At 41.0% G+C, this 17888-nt stretch overlaps 1 protein-coding gene across 7 annotated transcripts in view; it reads left to right on the top strand.

The window, feature by feature from the left end:
* robo2 (roundabout, axon guidance receptor, homolog 2 (Drosophila)) overlaps window positions 1-17888 on the top strand; it is a 606500-nt gene that overhangs the window by 497280 nt on the left and 91332 nt on the right. The window contains exon 1 of one of the 7 annotated variants that reach the window (XM_067450222.1): window positions 13332-13449. The exons of the other annotated variants lie outside the window; for them this stretch is intronic. The gene's annotated coding sequence lies outside the window, so the exon portion shown is untranslated. Of the gene's footprint in view, window positions 1-13331; window positions 13450-17888 lie in introns of those variants that run through there. 7 annotated transcript variants of the gene reach the window in all.

Below are 17888 nucleotides of genomic sequence, written 5' to 3'. Positions count from 1 at the left end.
TTCGGTTTGTGGAAGTCAGTGTAGATGCATGGAGCATCAGGTGCGAAACGTGACCGTGACCGGTCGCTCCCCAGGTAACAGCTCCACCCTTCTCGTCTCGTAGACCCCCCTCATCACGGTAATTAGGTAATTCTCAAAGGATGCCAACAGGTGGTTTCTGCTTAGCAACGGCATCTTGTAAACACACAATGAAATATCACTGTCTCTATTTTAAGCAAGTCACTTAGATCCATAATTATTTAATCTTTGTTAGCCATGAAAAATCTGAAGTTCATCATTCATTTAATTAGGACCATTTTTGTAGACTATGGGTAAATACTCATGTACTTACACTGTAAAAAATTAATTATAATGTCTCCAATGACTGATCACATCTACATTTTTCAGTTGGCCGAATTGAAATTCTGTGAGTTGATGCAATTTAATTCACAGTTTAGCCAACTGAAAACAGTTAACGTGGAGAAAACAACAATATAGTTTTTTAAAAAGCTGTTGTCATGTAAATGAACAGCTAAAACACATAAAGTTTTCAATTTTTAGCTGAAAATGGTGTCACGTAAACTCACCTTAGACAGATTCCAATTCAAAGCTAGGCAAAAAAGGTTGCCCCACTGTGAGATTGGCGATGTAGACAGACACTTTGAAAAAAGCTCACCATTTCATAGTTTGTGTTTGCAGTAGAGACGCACACTCAAAATGTTTGGTCTTTGATAGATCAAACAGGCCAGCAGGATTCATTTATGAAATAAATGGAGAGGTGATTCACTTCCCCTGGAGGCAACAGTATTTAGCATCGTCACCTGGGGCCGAGGGAGATAGAGAGAGAGAGAGAGAGAGAGAGAGAGAGAGAGAGAGAGAGAGAGAGAGAGAGAGAGAGAGAGAGAGAGAGAGAGAGAGAGCTGCCCAAATGGACTCATCTAAACTCCTCCATCCTTCATTCTGATGACTGGTGATTTGGGTCTAGGAAAGGCGGGTGAGCCCGCTCATGGAGACGCTTGGCCCAGAATCCCCATCGTGATTGATAGAAGGTGTTCGGAGAAGAAAAAGGGAAAGGTTTACCCTGTAGCGAGCGAGCGGGAAATTATTTAGACTGATTAAAGGAGAGCGTGGAGAGGATAGATGGATGGAGTTAAAGTGAAAGATTCTAGGTGTAAATCAAAAAGGTTATAATTCAATTCAATGTTAATATATTTTTGTTACTGTCCTGGAGTTTAGACCTGGAGTGGTTTTGATATTCACCCCAACAGCTGATGCTGTGTCTAAACTACACAGCAAAGCACAAACAAAGTGCTTCATTTTGAAGTAAAAGGCAGCTTTAAAGTGTCAGTTTGAAGCTGCTGGTCCTGTAGCAGCGGGTGTTAGGCCAGATTATGTCCATACTGGCAGTTAAGATCAATCAGTGTCTTTTTCTCTAACCAGATCATCTTTACCATTCCCTCGTGGTAGCTCTAGATAAACCTTCTTACTGCCATTTGAAACGTCCCTTGTGCCATCCATTCACCCAGGTTTTCAAAGCAAAAAAGAGGGATAGCTTAAACTCAAGGCACAATCGATGAAGGGAAGGAGAGAACAAGGACAGATGGGCTGTTTTTGGTCATTTGCAGATCTAATTAGAGGTGATGTGAGAGTAATAATCAACATTCGTACTTGATTAATAATTATTTTGATTTGTTTTGCTTTGTTCATTCCCAGTGTAAGCTATTAAAAGGTCTGCTGGTATATTTATGTTTTAAACCCACACGTTCATATCACACACAGAGACACACACAAAGAATAATATTTCTCTCTCTGTCTGTTGCCAAGGTAGCAAATGACAGGGTTGGCAGCGGAGAATTTCGTTTCACCCCCAAATGTCCAGTCCCCCTTTATGTGGGCCAATCAGACGGTGCCATCATTTACTACCTCCGTCTGCGTGCTACACAGGGTTCAGTCCTCGTGTAGCAACAGCCCCGAGCCGCAGGTACTTATTTGTTATTTTGACTTGATTGCATCACAAAGCTTCGATGGAATCTGATTCGTCAAGGTCCGGCGTTGAATTAATGCATTCCTGTTTTTAATAACTCAAGTCAATATTGAAATAAGCTTAAATAAACACCGATGGCCTACATTAAGTCGAGTGTTTTTAAAGGTCATGGATCATAGCTGGAATTGTTCCACAGCTCTGCATTTTTTAAGACCTCTCATTCTCTCGAAATAATGAATTTCCGCGGCCATTGAAATGTTAAAGAGGTAAAACTGTTGAATAATTCCATCTCTAATGTGTTGTCCTGATGCCTAGACCTGGCTCTGGGACACGGCGCAAAAGTAAACCCTCTTTCTCATTAGATATTCACCCGGCTTCCTGATCGATCTCTCCTCAGCTGTTCCACGGGCCAGAGAGCACAGCGTTGGCCCGGACTGCCCTCTCAAATCCTTCCAGGGATTATTCTTCCAAACCATATTTCTCTCCTTGCTTTCTTGGTTTTCTTTCTCCTTCCTCTAAGTTTAAGACACACTGAACCAGAGCTTATAACGTTGGACAAAGGATCATACTTGCACTGCTCCTAGTCCACCTTCTAAGGTATATTAAAAGGTATACATTGGACCATTTGTTAGTTTATTTATGTGCATTTCATTCTGGGATTGCTTTAATTTATACCGACATTTATACTCTTAACTCTTTCCCCGCCAAAACACGGAATTTTCCGTTATTTGTGAGAAAACGCTTCCAGGCCAAAAACGAAAATTTCCAGGTTTCTGTGTTTTCCTGTTAGACGCTAGGGGGCGCTATTATGCATCTTCTGAATGAGTGCAGAATCTCCTGATCAAAACACACACGAGTAAGACGCAGTAAAATATGTGATTGTATGTAAACATATGCATATGAAAAATAATGGGATCATCAACATTAAACAGTTTAAAAGAAGAAGGTCAGCTCTTTCTTTTGATATAATGCATGCTCAGATGTTCATAAAACAAAAATATTCTATGGGCTATTACATTTTGGTGAAAATGGTCAAAAACCCTGGCGGTGGCTGGCAAATTTTAAAAAAATGCTGGCGGGGAACGAGTTAAACTGCTGCCTGTGTTTGTAGAAAGCTCAGTGGTTGTGTCTGAAATACAGTAAAAAGCATTTCAAAGTGTAAAATTGCATTAACTAAATCTGTTTAACATCTGTCAGAATCCTTCATCTGTAATGACCTTGTCAATATAAACAAACAGTTCCATAGCATAATGAGATTTCATTGGTTTCACAAAAAGAATCAACACATGGCTGTTAAATTTCAGGTTGAGAGGTCTCCGTCCTCATTGACGTAGCTTCTGGCTAATGACTGTTTGCGTTTCTCCATCACCGCTGAGGCACTTTGCCGTCTAATCGTCGTTCGGCTCATTTGAAGCTCCTCAGCGTCTCCTTGTTGTGTCTCTGTTTGTCTCCGTCTCCCTCTTCTGCTGTTGTAATGTCTTTCTGCATGAGCACCGAAGCTTTAAGTGCCGCTAATTGACAGCCATTAGCTTTGACCTCTGTCCCTTTTGTGTCTCTGTGAAGACAGGACAGACTGTCCTGATAAGCAGATGTGGTTGAGATAGCATCTCTGTCCCGTCCACTGGCTGATAGCACAACCTTTGACCTTTAGGTCAGGATGGATTGACTTTATACTCAGTCCATCGTTAGGGGGGGACATGTCATCGTTTAAAATGTGCCCGCACTCCTTTATCCCAACCGATGTCGTCTGGCTACATCTGTGATTTCTATTTGTCTTCATCTATGTCTTACCGAGGCGAGTTTAGTCTGGGTAAATGCACGGATGACCTTTCTGAACCTGATGGCCCTTCAGTCACCCCTCCTGAAAACATTTCTCCCCTTGTTCTAGCCCTCGGGTCAATTCCTCAGGACTTATAGCTATAAAGAGACATGCTAGATGTAGGGCTGTTTGATTGTGACATTTTTGGGATTAATATTTGATTCAAAGAATTGATTCCACGTTGTTGTTTTTGAATCTTTTTCAATTTCTTTTTTTTTTCTTTTTTTTTGTGGAAGATTAAAGGAACACGTTCACCTAATCTTGCCGTAACTACATGATATGAAGGCTTACCTTCTTTTAAACATCCGGCCCAATTTACTTCGGCCGTCTGCTTTTGTCGGCAAGAGGGTTCGCAACAAACTGTCCGCGTCCAGCCCAATTTTTGTGTCTGCGCATGCAACAGCGCATGTGCAAGTATCTTGAGCACACATAAGCACGAGTCCACCAGAACACCTCTTTTAGGCACGGTAGAGATGGAGCGGAGCATGGAAAATTAAGTATACACAGGCCTTTAATATTCATTAATTGTGGTCAGCATGTATTATCTTATCATGTAGTCTAGATTGGCACTCAGAACCTTCTATCATGGACAACACAACAAGCTGCTTTATTGACTAGTTTATTCTTCATATATACTTTAGACATCTAGAATAAATCTGCATTTGTGCATCAATGTCTCTATTGTGTGTTTTAGATGTAAAAATGAGAAAACGTAGAAAACATGTCCAAGACACTGCTCATAAAAAATAAAGGAACGCTTTTTAATCAGAGAATAGCATCAAGTAAGTTAAACTCCTGGGATATTGATCTGGTCAGTTAAGTAGCAGAGAGGGGTTTTAATCAATTTCAGCTGCTTGGGTGTTAATGAATCAAACAACAGGTGCACTAGATGAAAAGATGCAACAATGAGACGACCCCCAAAACAGAAATGGTTTTACAAGTGGAGGCCACTGACATTTTTTCTTCTTCCCAACTCATCTTTTTTGACTGTTTTTCGCCAGTTTTGCATTTGGCTAGGGTCAGTGTCACTACTGGTAGCATGAGGCGATACCTGGACCCTACTGAGTTTGCACAGGCAGTCCAACTCCTCCAGGGTGGCACATCAATAAGTGCCATTGTTAGAAGTTTTTCTGTGTCTCCCAGCACAGACTCAAGAGAATGGAGGAGATTCCAGGAGACAGACAGTTACTCTAGGAGATCTGGACAGGGCCATAGAAGGTCCCTAGCAGGAACCAGTATCTGCTGCTTTGTTCAAGGAGGAACAGGATGAGCACTGCCAGAGCCTTACAAATTGACCTCCAGCAGGCTACTGGTGTAAAATGTCTCTGACCAAACAATCAGAAACAGACTTCATGAGGGTGGCCTGAGGGCCTGACGTCTTCTAGTGAGCCCTGTGCTCACTTGCCGGCACCATAGAGCTTGATTGTCATTTGCCATTGAGCACCAGAATTGGCAGTTCCGCCACTGGTGTCCTGTGCTTTTCACAGATGAGAACAGGTTCACCCTAAGCATATGTGCCAGACGTGAAAGGGTCTGGAGTACCTGTGGAGTTATGCTGCCTGTAACATCATTCAGCATCACTGGTTTGGTGGTGGGTCAGTGATGGTCTGGGGAGGCATATCCATGAAGGGACGCACAGACCTCTACAGGCTAGACAATGGTACCCTGACAGCCATTTGATTTCGGGATAAAATCCTTGGATCCATTGTCAGACCCTACGCTGGTGCAGTGGGTCCTGGGTTCCTCCTGGTGCACAACAATGCCCGGCCTCATGTGGAAAGACTATGCAAGCAGTTTCTGGGAGGATGAAGGAATTGATAACATTGAATGGTCACCATGCTCACCTAACCTAAATCCAAAAGCACACCTCTTGGACATTGTGTTCCTGTCCATCCGACGGCACTAGGTTGCACCTCAGACTGTCGAGGAGCTCAGTTAAGAGCTGGGAGGAAATACCCAAGGACACCATCCACTTACTCATTAGGAGCATGCTCTGATGTTGTCAGCCATGCATACAAGCCTGCGGGGGCAATACAAACTCCTGAGTACCATTTTGAGTTGCTGCAAGGAAATTTCAGCAAAATGGACTAGCCTGCTGCATAATTTTTTCACTTTCATTTTCTGGGTGTCTTAGAATTCAGTCATCTGTTGGTTGATCATTTTCTTTTCCATCAAACGATGTGGCATCCTTTCATTCATAACACATTACCTAGTCTATATTAGTATAGATATCCAGCATGATATTTTCCCCATTGAGATCTGGTGTGTTTTCAAAGTGTTCCTTTAATTTTTTTCAGTTCCCAGTTGCACAGGTGTAGATCACATTTTAAGCTGTCATTTGGTCATGTTAAAATGTGAACCTCAAATGTTACAATGTACCTTACCTATGGGGCATGTTGTCATTTCCTTTCTTTCAGGGTAAATCAAGAAAAAAGTATACAGTGTATTAATGAAACAAAACCACATAATTGTAGTAGACATGTGAAATGAACGTGGGAAAAAATATATACTCTGAACCCCAAGTAAATTTACACAAACTGAGAAAGTCAAAAAGCTTTTGTGCTCCACTTTCCCCTATGTCACAAGCTTCAAATTGGAATAGATTTCTGACATGCTCACACTTCACAAATAAACAGTTTCCCGCTGTTTATGCACATTATTCTCCTACATTGCTGCTTTTCTATATTTTAAAGAGTAAACCTAATATTTATCTCCAGTCGTGATTAGGGGATCACGAGAGACAGCCATTATGACACTTCATTCTACAACAACACCAACTCACTCCTCGCGTCATACGTCTCCTCGCGCCATGCTATTTCTACGTCATTGCACACGCACAGTCCTTTCCAGTTTCGGTTTTCAATCCAATCAAGTGTTATATATGTTCTCTTGATTGGATTAGAAATCTTCCATCTGATCGAAACTTCAATCGGATCGAGTTCAATTGGATTGATTAATGTGTTAACATTAAAGCTTTTTAGTTCGATTGAGCCGTCCATCCGATTACTAATAGATTATTCGGTGGCATGTAAATGTAGCTACTGACAACAAACCTTATTAACCTAAGTGATTGAAAGCTTGTAATCAGCTATGTGTTCACACATATGGCTTTATTAGAATGTTTCAGTGGCATGCCGTGCCCCAGATTTGTTAGAAATGCATACTAGTGACATCATTACATGGCATTGTAAAAGAACAGCTGCAACCAATTCATTTAAACAAACTGTCTGAAAGAACCAGTTCACGGAAATGAATCGGACTTTGCATCGCTGTTATCAAGTGACCAAGAGGCTATTTTAATGATCAGCTCTATTGAACTGAAAAAGGCTATTAAACACTAGTCAATTCCCTTTGATGGAATCAAATCCAACCTTTGGAATTGATCCTTAGTCAAGGAATCAATTATTTTCTGAATCGATCCCCAAACCTATACCTAGATGTAGATTTAGACCCCAGATTAGCTAGCAAAGACTTATCCGCATGCATACGATGATGACACATAAAAACAAGCAAATGTGCATATTGTTTTCAGTGTGTGTGTATGAAATGTGTTTCCGCTTTCATTTCTGGAGCTGGACTCTAAGGGCCGGTCTATTTCACATCAGTCTGAGGTTATGAAATAACTGAGAGAGGCCCCGTTAATGGGTCTGTCAACACTTCAGGCCGGCGTATGTCTGCGTGAGTCTCCAAGTGCGTGTGTTCCACTACTTTTGTCCTCTTTTGAGAGATTGTGTGTGTGTGTCATATTACAGGAAAGTCTTGTCTCTCTCATCAGTCTGTCAACTATATGACTGCTGGTGAAACAGTAGAGTAAGTGTATCGTCCCATCGTATAAGTCTGTCAGCATGAGTGGCGTAACGTTAACGTTCAAAAGCATTTCGAGTTCATCTCACACTGTCAAAACACGATGACCTATAAAACACAGACTCGTTCTTTGAAAAATGGCCTGCGCTCGACCCACAGGGGCAATGACATTGCAAACACACCCTACACACACACACACACACACACACACACACAAAAGAAAGTCGACTCGCCTTTGTGCTTCATCTGAATGTTGCTTTGGCCTGTGTTCAGATTGGTTAGTGTACTTGGTTCCAGTAAGTCTATTGATTAGGCCTCTCAGTACAATGGCTTGGCAGATCCCAGAGGTTTATTCATCTGAAGTGAGTCACTGCCTGTTGGCTGTTATTTTAAAAGAAATTTAAAAAAATCATTGGACCATTTAGTTCCTGGTTAAATTGCCTATGATTCATAAGTGCATGATATTCTAAAGAAATAATACATAATACTGTATACAATATTATATATGAATATATAACATAAAATGTGTTTGTTTGCTGATGTCATGAAGGTGGTGTGAGCAGGGGAAAATATATTAACCAGTAATATCAGATCCTACATCTTACAATCAAAATTCTGTCAGATACGGTTATGCCCCACCCTAATTTATTGAATATTTTTAAATATACTTGCTCACTCATAAATCTTATGTTCTGAATTTCCCTTTGTATTACAGTTTGTATTTAAAAGAACTGAAATAGTTTTCAGCAATTAACTAAAATGCATTTGACATTATTCTTTGTTGTCACAGTAGACCCTCTATATATAATGATGTGCACGAGGCAAAATGTATGTGATGGACATTTGGAATGAGTGTGCATGTATGTGTGTGTGTGTGTGTGTGTGTGTGTGTGTGTGTGTGTGTGTGTGTGTGTGTGTGTGTGTGTGTGTGTGTGTGTGTGTGTGTGTGTGTGTGTGTGTGTGTGTGTGTGTGTGTGTGTGTGTGTGTGTGTGTGTGTGTGTGTGTGTGTGTGTGTGTGTGTGTGTGTGTGTGTGTGTGTGTGTGTGTGTGTGTGTGTGTGTGTGTGTGCATGTGCTCTCATGGAGGGAGGCCCCTGAGGCCCCAGGGTTCTTTATGTGCAGGGCCGTCTATAGCACTCCGCTGTGCCATCTCACTCAGCACTGACGTTATTGCAAGGATTAGCCAGCGTGACATGGCAGGCTGTCTGTGATAAACTGGTCCTTCAAACACACATATGTGACCAGCCCTCCACTGGTCAAACAAATTCATCTTGCTTTGTTTTTATTGTTTTGGTAGCTGTGCCATGAAATGCTAATCATGCAAATAGGGGACCACAGTGGTACCAAAAAGTATTTGGACACTTCTGCCACACTTTAAAAATGATGAATGTCAACCACAACATGTCTGATTACTTTTGGAACAGTAACTTATTGTTTCATCCTTTAGAGGTGCCATGTGTAAAAATTGAGGTAAATATCCAAAAATGACCTACACGCATCAAAAGAATGAGAAGAAATAAAGGCGATGATGTCATTAAAAAAAAAGTCAAGTTATAGTGCTGCAGAGATATCAACCTTAATTAGCAGTAGCATTACTAGCCCCGGCCCGACAGGTATCGTAATACCAGTCTCGGCCATGGGAGGTGGTATGCGGGCAACATAACCACCAGCCAACCTGGCGTACTTGAACCTGATGTCAAACGTGTGGAAAGTACAGCCCACTACTTCATTTCAGTTCAGAGAAAGAGAGTGGACGGATGGCCGAAGCCCTTGACCCTTAAATGTATCTGATATGATAAATAGCTGTTTTTACATGACCGGAAAAAGCGGAAGTGCGGCCGCCCGGCGACTGTGTCCCGTCCCGTCATAATAAAAGTCCCGATACTCGCGAGCCGTTTAGAATAGGCGCCCTCCAGTGGATGAAAAGTTGCATAGTGCACCTTTAAAGTCGGCATGAAATGGACTTAGCAACATTAGTTTCTTCCCTATAGTGACGTATATCAGAATGAAAAGGCTTCTTGAACAAGACAAAGTGTACAACGAAACTTAGTTTTGTCCATTGGGAATTGATTGGATGGTTGTGTTTTGCTATTGTGTTGATCTTATGTGAGTCACAGTGAGTGACAGGTCATCCCTCTCTCACGCCACTAAACACTTTATCAGAGAAGAGATGTTGCTGCAAGATGGAGGGGAAGACACTCTAAAAAATTCTGGGTTAAAAACAACCCAAGTTGGTTTAAAAAATGGACAAACCCAGAAATTGGGTTGTTTGAACCCAGTGAATGGACCCATTAAAACATTTTTTAGAGTCTATACTTATAAATACTGCATTATTCCATAAAAACAGAAATTGTCCATTTTGATTTTGACTGTTTGGTGCCACTATAAAGGATGTAGTTATAGAGAATATTAACTTTACATTTTAGACTTTACTATAAGTCTGGGCATCTATTATTGGGATTTAATTCATGTTTTACTATGTAGGCCTGTTTTAGTGTTGGGTCACGATTATGATTTTAACTGCCAGCTTTTTCATATGAACCATAAAATGACTCTGAATCCCATTCAGAAGTGAGAGAGAGAGAGAGAGAGAGAGAGAGAGAGAGAGAGAGAGAGAGAGAGAGAGAGAGAGAGAGAGAGAGAGAGAGAGAGAGAAATGTGTGTATGAAGGTTTCCCTCTCTCAGACATTAGAGGTTAGCATCTACAGCTCCCTTGCCACCATGCTTAAACATTTAAAAGCCTCCCCCCACTTTTACTGTCTGTTTATATGTTTTTATTTTATTGCGACCTTGATTTTCTCGGCAGAGAGCAGCATCATACAGGGACTCACGGATACTACATTAATCTTTAGTTCTCAAAAACACATTGAAATGCTTATTGCTCAATAAATAGTCACTGTCCTCTGCCTCCCTCTAATCATATAAAGAGCAAGGAAGCTGTAGATGCTAAATAAGCCAAACAAAACTAACAGAGATGGAGATTTCTTGTGTTTTGAGTTCCATTTGAGTGTCTTTTGATGCATTTTGAGTGTTTTGAGTTTGGCGCCGCAAAAAGAGGGCAAACTGATGTATGTGGAACAAAATACCATTTTCTTGGCCACTAATATGTAAATATATAATAAAAGCTGCATCCAAAATCACATACACTCTTGAGTAGGTGCTTATTTTGAAAGAGCAATTACTTCACAAACCGCCACAAAAGTCTGTTCTATACATTATGAATATGATCCGGGAGTCATTATCATGTGACCTACCAGCGTCAGTTGTGTCGCTTCACTACCATTCAGAAATCCTGCCCAGCGTATGCACACTTCAGAATCTCAGCAGAAGTAGTAGGTCATTCAGGTACTTTTTGACTACTCTTTTGTGTGTACCGTGATTTTGTTTATATTATTTATTTTGTCACATCTTTACCTACTATATAGCTGTAAGTACTTTTGATGACTCTGTGTTTCATTTTGCAAAGGTTGCATTGCCAGATGTTGGCAGCTGTATGATCCTTAGGGATAGTTAGAGACGTGTCTTATTAGCATGGACTGTACCTCAGTAAGGTTCACAAATCAATAGAGTATAGAGAATCCATCCAAGCATGCAAAAACTTTGATTTGATCCAGTTACCCAGTCATTCAAGAGCATATTTGTCATAGGAATTAAAAACACATGGTGCTGGTTTATGTGAAGATCTTGGAAATAGAGGTCCCTTTGTTTGAAACTAATCTTTTGTGCTTAAAATAGGAGATTACAGAGCCTAATGACTCTACTTTGTGCCTTCATCATATCTGCTTTGATTATTGGAATGGATTATTTGACAAAATATGATTTGAAGTGTTGAAAATAGCTGATAGATCCAATGTTGGAAATGCTATTAGGTCAATATGATCCAATTACAACTGAAGCTAATCACTAAGTTAGCTTTCTTTAGCAACAGTTTGTCTCTTCCAGTTCTTCTGATTAAGATTTAATTAAAGAGCGTAACTTTATTCGGTACCCTGTCATGTTTTCCCTCTGAAAGGTGCAGCAGATGTTGAAGGCATCTGGGTATTGTAAGCATTTGTTAGCGGGAAACATATACAGACAAAAGGTGCTTGTTATTTGTGGATTAATATTCATTATGTTAATGCATCATTCAAAGCACAAAATTAGGTTAGCACAATAGATGAGATTGCCATTATTTCTGAGGATTTTTCTTTACACTGCAAGAATACATTTTCTTAATCAGTATTTTGTCTCATTTTCCAATGAAAATATGTAACAATCATTTAAAAAAAGAAAATTGTTAAAATTGACCTTTTAGCAGCAGATTTTACAAAATGTAATGAAGTGAATGCCTGATTTTCACTTAAAGTTGCACTATGTAATTTTTCTGTCCACTAGAGGGCGCCTATTCAAAACAAAGGTGTAGTTTGATGATTCCAGGTTTGAGCTCAGACTCTTGGGACATGTGGTCTTGACCTCACAGCCAGTGGAAAAGAATCGGGATAGGACTCAGGCAGAAATCATCTTCAGGGATGTGATTATTAACATTACTGTAGTATGAAGCAGAGCAGGACCGAGTGTTGAGGAGCTGAGCAAGGCCGCTGGAGCGATTGTTATGCAAACACACGACTCGCGAGCAACGGGACTTTTATTATGACGGGACACAGACCCCGAAGCCATTTCAGCTTTTCCGGTCATGAGTATGAGGTAACGCAGCTCTGTTTATCATATTAGATACATTTAAATGTGTTTAAAATGATGTTATGACGTTACTCTGTGCATTCGCTCAGCGGCTTCTGTGACACTTGTTCACACTGCAAAGAGTAAAGCGCTTCTGCTGAATAAAACTGGAAACCGAGGGGAACACAGATATGACACAATTGACAGGCGACTCCCTCAAGCCTGGTGTATTTTACTGCAAAAATACTACATACTGCACCTTTAAATCAATATGTATTCTATAAAAACTAATAAATTAAGTAAGGTAAGGATATTTTTATTGATTTAGGAGCTCTGACATGCCGTGCCATGGTGCTAGCAATGTGAGTTTGAGTCCGTATATTCATAAACAGTATATTTATCGAATAATTAAAAAATACATATTGCAACAAGCCACAGCTGAGTATTTGCACAGTCAGAAAATCCAGATATTTGAGTCACAGTTTACCACGTGTGGACCGCTGACGGATATCTGGATTCCATCGAGATCCATCAGGATCTGCTCTCAGCCCCGCTGTCGAGTGTTTAAGTGACTTAATACCTCTGAATCCTGTTTGATTTCATTAGCGTTAGTGAGGAGGGTTTTATATCATACATAATGGAAGGCAGCGAACGAGAGACAGACAGCGGGGGAGATTAGAAGGCGCTCTAATTGCGGTGTGCCTTACACCCGGCCTGGGATGGAACGAGGAATCGATCGGGAAGGAGAAGTAAGAGAGGAGGAATAATCATGAGATGGAAAAGGAGAGGAAGAGGTGGAGAGGCGTGGGCTCGTTACAGGAGGAATGATGTATTGATCGCGTCTGACAGGCTGGCGCAGAACGCATCGACCGTTTGCATGTGCACGCGTGTGTGACCAAGAATGTTTCGGGTCACAAGGGTCTCCGCAACAACCAGGACAGGTATGATAATACATTCATTTTAGACATACACTACCTGGACTCTGTTTGTTTCTTTTGATCTGTAAAAATATTAGTCTTAAACGCTTGAATTTAATTTTCAAGTTTTCCTACATATTTTTGTTTAGTTAGAAACGGTCTGAGCATGTAATATGAAGCAGAAGCAGCCAGCAAGCAGTGTTTAAAAGTTTCCCAGGATGCAACTCATTCATTTGATTCATGAATGCCCAGAGTGATCAGATCTGGAATCTAAAAGAAGAAGCTCAAATGTAAGTGTATAAATGTATGTAGGCTTATAAATGTACTTGTTTTCCAGTTGGATATTTTTAAAAGCCTTAAAACAATATACAAGTGCATGAGAGGCAACTGTGCAACATACATATTTGAATGTGTATTATTCCATAAAATAGTGTAAATAAATATATATTGATTTCATATTTTGTTTGTATTCTAAAAAGGTGTATCCAAAGTTGTAACTGGTATTCTAGATGGACAGGTGGAAAAATAGATATAACAAATAGGAAATGGGTAAAAAAGCGACAAAATGCCATCTCAACAACATGTTTTTTTAACATGCACCATGATATTACCATGGTTTTGTGACACTTTAGTCACTATATAAAAACTAGGGTTTGTGAATGCAATCTTATCCTCCATAGCATTACCATGTAACACCATCACCATACCGTATTAACTCACAGTATGTTTAATAAGAAATAAGAAAGGTTGAGAATAAAATTTCAGGTTATGGTGTAGGCATGAAGAGCCCAATCAATCACATATAAATGATGATTCAGAGAAGAATTGCCATCCTGATTGGATCGGTCTCAGGGAGCATTAGGACTATTACTCAAGCTTAACCGGAAGTGAGAAAGAGACGAATAGAGACAGAAAGAGAGAGCTAATACGTAAAGAGTGCAGTTCAACAGGAAGTTTGGCTGGCCGTATGCTCATCTATGAATGTTCCTCAATTGATTGGCTTTATAGTCAGGAACGGCACACTTCAGAAGCACAAACGTGTGTGTAGGAGGTACTAGCCGAGAGTTATGATCTGTTAAGACCACTTCACTGCCTAGACGTGTGCCTTTTCTTTCCAAACCCACACACACACACACACACACACACGCTCATCTCCTGTGGCTCCCTGGCTAATTGATTGCCTCATGTTAATTGAAGGCAGGCCTGAGTGGATTCTGTTAATGGAGGGTGAATCGTGTTGGCCTGACAATAAATTGCAGACCTGCTGCAGAGTGATCGGGCAAGAGAGGCCGTGGCATTGACGGAGGGGGTGAGCGTGCACGCGCGCCCGGAATAGTTTATTTCAGCAGGGATAGAAATTTCTGAAATAGTCTTTCTGCTCCTATAATCCCAGAAATGAGATTGATGGAGAGGTGTCCATATAAATGAGACGGAAGCCAGGATTGTGAATGAATGCGGATATATTCCATTACAGAAGCTGTGGAATCTGGCTGAAAAACTCCCGCTCTGTAATCCGGATCGATGTCTGTCTCTCTCGTGTGTCCGGAACCGCAGCAAGGCAGCCTATTTGCATTTATCCGAGGTAATTGCCGGCATTAATCACAGCCGCGTTTACAAAACGTCTTCAGCCATGAACTGATTATGGTAATCTCTGTGCGTTTGAAACCCCCCAAATCTGCCTCAAACCATGAGTTCTCTCGGACGACTTGAGCAACTTCAATCGGAATTGGAATTCAAAGGCAGAATTAGCTGGTGTAATGGTTTGTTGTTTAGCAGGGTGGGCTAAAACAGAACATCCCAGGCGAATGACAGAGCCTCTTCTGGGACCGTATTGATGTAAAACATGTCACAATTACCTGCCTCCTTGGCCGCCCCTGCCGAGAATACTAACAGGGATGCTGTCAGGAAGCCATCACTACAGGGTCACAGGTTTCTGGGACTCCTTTTCATCTCCTTCACTCCCCCCAACCAGCTCGAAAATGTCACCGCCGTCCTTTCCAAGACCGGACCCATTTTTTTCCCCATGAATTATTCAGCGGAAGAGCCAGGGCCTTGTTCGGGTCAGCGGCTATCAAAAGAGCCCCGGCTCTAAGAACCGTAAGGCCTCTGTTTTGCCTCTGTTCGGTCTAAATCGAGCCTGAATAATAATAGCCATCTTTGAAGATTGATTAAACTTGGTTCATCGCTTCATTGACGCGGCGGAGCAGGCGATTTTTTTTTTTTTTTTTTTTTTTCAAGTCATGTTAAATGTTTTTTTCCCGATCAGGGAGCCCACGCTGAGACGGAGGCAGGGCCATGTAAAAGAGTCACGGGTGGGTTGAGGCAATCTCCAAATTTAACGAAAGCCCCCTTCCTTCACCCTTCAGTTTCTTCGAGATGGATTTTTTGCTGTTGGTTCCACTTCTACTGCAGTCAAATGGTTGTTATGAAAAATCAAACTTCATATCCCCCTTTTTCTCTGAGTGCAGTCATTCAAGACATTAGACAGGCTTGCAAATGCAAGAAAATGGTTTTGGGAAATGGCATTGCAGGAAAAATGACTTTTCCGCCAACACAATAGATCTCAACTTCCACCCTTCGGTGAAATTCAACTTTCAATTCCCCCCTCAGGGAACATATATTCGTATATTTTACTGTATACGGTTTCTTTTTCCTGCTACTCTATTATAAAACAATATTGCAATAAGTAGTTTTATAGGTTGCTAGTTTCTCGTGAACCTGTCGATGAAGGCTACAGTCTTTTTGTAAAGGTGTTGGTTCGTCTTGATTCTCCAGATTCTCCGTCTTGATACTGACGCCTGACTTCAAACGGCAGGCAGCTAAAAAAGCTGCACCGTCTTCTTTCAAATCTTTCTCTTCTATTTTTCTGACGAAGCCATGCTCTCTTCTGCGGAGAGATGAAGAGATAGATGGAGAGGGAGAGCGTTTGCCACTCGTCCGCCCCGTGCTCTTTCATGTTTCCGTCAGAAACCGAGGCATTTGAAGCGGAAGCAATGCGAGTCGGTTTTCCGACTTACCGGTTTTCAGATACGTCTGATTGAAGAGTTCGAAATTTTGCTGACTTTGACTGAACCATTTTTTTTTTTAAATGATTAAGCGCTTAGGAGTTTTTCTCCCAATCTTTTCCCAGATTTCAGCACTGACTGATGAATTTGTCGTGGTGAGAAGTCCACTTAACTGTAGAAAGGACACGCTCAGAAATGAGAAGTCAGAGGTGGAACGGTGGCTGTTTTTATCTGTGTCGCTCTGTCTGCAGAAACGCTCGGTTCTCGCTCTGGTGCCCCGTGTTGAGGGTTATCTGGATATCTGCGAGTAGCAGATAACACACTGACACTAATTGGGTTTTACAGCGGCCTGCAGTCCAGCAATGGAGATTCATTACCCTGGGGAACCAGAGGCCCGCTTGCCCACGGCTCGCACACAATTCCTCCTCTTTTCTAGTGTTAATGTGTGTTTGTGTCTCTTGTCTCTTACTTATCTTTCCCACTGCGCTGCTCAAGCCTTCAAAAAGTTCTGGCGAGCCAGAACAATCATGCGTTTGTTTCTCTGCGTTCTCATGAAATCGTCTTATTCTAACATCGCCCCAACAAACATCACCCCGATGGCCATCTTTTTGATGTTGAAATGGACAATTTAAAATGTCATTACATGAGGCTGGCCTTTCAATGAACTGGAAGCAATCAGACAACATGGGTCACACTCTGACCTTTGGCCTTCATATTCAATATCTTACCTTCATCAGTAAAGCCTACATTTTTTGAGAAAAGAAATTGTCTGTAGTTTTTCATATATATACTAAAAATGAAAAAAAAAAAAAGATTGGGCATTTGAACATTTATTTTTATGACACAATATATTTTTTTACACAAGCATCTCAGAATAAACCTTTTTTTTTTCATAGTACATAATATACATTACACAATTTTACACTGTAATGCATGATTCAAGGATTAATCAAACCCCAAAACACACAAAAATTGTTTCATTTTATAAAATGTGCTTTCCCCTTAAGTAGCAAAGGCATCATATACTAGCTGTGGTTTGCGTAAAAAAAAAAACACAATCAGACCAAGGGGAATACATTGAACTAAGTTGAAAGTTATTGCACAGCAAGTACAATGCAAAAGAAATCTAATATATATATTAGATTTCTTTTGTCAAACATTTTCAACTTTTCACATTAACCACAGAAGGGCTCTTCGATTTTCACCCCATCTCCCCTTCTTGTCAGTGGACGCTCAATCTGTCATGGAGGTCATTAGCGCTGGAAGAGAATGAGACGATGATGAAAAGTAATGATGCTAAATAACAGACCCTCGTCAGCAGATAACGAGAGATGAGTCTATCAGTCTCGGCTGTGGCCGTGGTAACCTCTAGCTCTAGTTTTGTCATTTACTCTCCTCTCTTCACAGATTCTGAAATATTTCAGGAAACACGCACACACTAGTTTCGAGCGCTAGACTGCCTTTATTGAATTATCGCTAACAGTGTAGATTAGTATTGATGCGATGTGGGGGGGGGGGTCATTGGCTGTTAATAGCTTTCTATATGAGGTCACTAACTGAACTTGCTCTGCCATTTAATTAGAACGTGAAATCTGAACATGAGGAAAAGCCGTGTGGATTCAGAAGAGCTTTGGAATTTGACTCGGCAGAAAGTTCTCAGTGGATGGTCGCTGAAAGCTCTCATTTGTATGGTAGAATTGATATGATAGTTTTCCATCTCCTGC

Source organism: Pseudorasbora parva, chromosome 8 (assembly GCF_024679245.1).
Source record: "Pseudorasbora parva isolate DD20220531a chromosome 8, ASM2467924v1, whole genome shotgun sequence".
Lineage (NCBI taxonomy): Eukaryota > Metazoa > Chordata > Actinopteri > Cypriniformes > Gobionidae > Pseudorasbora > Pseudorasbora parva.
The sequence above is the reverse complement of the archived record's forward strand: the minus strand, read 5'-3'. Positions and strand labels throughout refer to the sequence as shown.